This window comes from Triticum dicoccoides, chromosome 5B (assembly GCF_002162155.2).
Source record: "Triticum dicoccoides isolate Atlit2015 ecotype Zavitan chromosome 5B, WEW_v2.0, whole genome shotgun sequence".
In the NCBI taxonomy this organism is placed as follows: Eukaryota; Viridiplantae; Streptophyta; class Magnoliopsida; order Poales; family Poaceae; genus Triticum; species Triticum dicoccoides.
Window position 1 is genome coordinate 558,563,971 of NC_041389.1, and position 2,081 is coordinate 558,566,051.

The 2,081-nt window shown below is 45.3% G+C and overlaps 1 protein-coding gene across 5 annotated transcripts in view; it reads left to right on the forward strand.

The window, feature by feature from the left end:
• LOC119311600 overlaps positions 1 to 2,081 on the forward strand; it is an 11,916-nt gene that overhangs the window by 5,254 nt on the left and 4,581 nt on the right. The window lies entirely within an intron of this gene.

Genomic DNA, 2,081 nt, shown 5'->3' on the forward strand with positions numbered 1-2,081 from the left:
TGGGTGGTGATTCAGCGCAATGTGGTGGAGTTCCAGGCACCCATAGGTGTGAGTGCAGGTGGGAACCGGCCCCAATCTAGGGCAGCAGGCCCAGGTGGAGCTGCGTTGGTGCAGAGCCGGCGGCCGACAACGTGCGCGAGTAAGATGACCTGTGGGTCTGCTGGAGGATACTTTGAGGGTGTATTCAAGGAGACAACCTAAGAGTGAAGAGAGGTGGAGAACCAAGAGTTGGGGGGTAGGAAAATCTCACCTGAGTATATACAGTCAATGGTAATCCCAACTGATTGTAGAGGAGCGAAGCAAGTTCCTGGCATGAAGCGGTGCTGGAGGAGATGACAACCATTGAGAAGAGTAGAAGAGTTAAGGCATGGGAGCCTATAACACTTCCAAAAGGCAAGAATGCAGTTAAGTGCAAATGGGCCTACATTGTGAAGCAAGACCCACATGGTAAGAGGTAGGTACAAAAGATCCAAAGTGGTTAAGCCCTTCCCAGCACACTGCACAAGCAAGAGCTACCTACGTGCACTAGGCTGCCCTTTTTGCAGTTATACCTATGGAACTGACTATGATGATACCTTTGCACCTGTGGCAAAGAGGAGTACCATGGGAACTTTGATATCATATGCAATGCTAGTGGGATGTGAAACTTGCATTCTTGAAAGGCGATCTTCATGAAAAAGTGAAATTCCACCTGACTTCGATATATCTCAAATTCATGAAAGGTCCTTAGGTTGAGCAATTACTATATGGGTTTAAACAATCTCCACAAACATGATTTGGCCGATTTTGTTGTGCTTTGTGGTATGGTGTACAATGCGAGATCGCACTGTATCACCGCTTAGAGAGGCACACCACGATGCTAGCATTATATATTGATGATATCATTATTACAAGGGATGATACTATTGAGATGTCACAGTTATTGCAAAAGCCGAACAAGAGTTTAAGATTAAGGACCTTGGCCAACCGAGGCATTTTCTAGGCATTTAAATTGTAAGGTCCACCAAAGGGACAATTCTTTTGCATTGGAAGTATATCTCAGACCTACTTAGTGACACATGAATGCCTGGGTGTCGAGTTGCTTCAACTCCTATTGAGAAAAATCATCAACTGTGTGTGCAAGAGATCCAATTGATACACAGAGAGGGAGGGAGGGAGGGAGCTACTAGCGGCTAGTAGGTCGGCTCATTTGTTCGTTCCACTTGAGACCTTACATATCCTACGTAGTGAGTGTGGTTAGTCGCGAGGGAAGGAGGAAGGAAGCTACTAGCGGCTAGTAGGTCGGCTCATTTGTTCGTGCCACTTGAGACCTTACATATCCTACGTAATGATTTTGGCTAGTCGCTGCATGCATGACCCAAGAAGTGGGCACTTAGGGGCAACACAAATATTTTGCGCTATCTAGAAGGGTGTCCTGGAAGAGGTCTATGATTTAAGGCCAATGTGCACTTAAATGTAGAGAGCTACTATGATGTTGATTGGGCTAGTTGCCTTGGTGATAAAAGGTTAAGAATTGACTTACGTATCTTTGTTAGAGGAAACCTAATATCCTTGAGGAGCAAGCACTCGGTGGTTTCCTGATCTACAACAGAAGTAGAATATAAAGCAATGTCGGTTTGTTTGAGATGCTGTGTGTCGACATTAAGTCAAATTCAAGGCGAGGTCCTATGAAAATTGGACCCGCTGTGTTCAGGTATGGCCCAAGGAACCCAATCGATCATCATCAACTAGGGTAAGACTCGGAGTTTCCAAGTTTCGATGGAATACGTTGGGAAGGGACCAAGGGGTCATACACTTGCTCAGTCCTAACTCCCATACCTATATACTCGATGCACTAAGGGTAGCAAGGATCCCATTGAGAGGACACACAATCTAGAGCTGTTACACCATGTGGATCGCTTACACTTTTCTCTAAGTCTACTTAGATCTCGTTGAGTTCTTCTAACTTGCCGAGTACCCTCCTTTTTTGCAACCAATCTTTGTATTTCTCCACACACATATAAAAGAGAAAAATTCAGGAAACAGGGCTATTACCCATACTGGGGGCCTGAACCTGGGTATCTGTCCCCATTTCATCTATG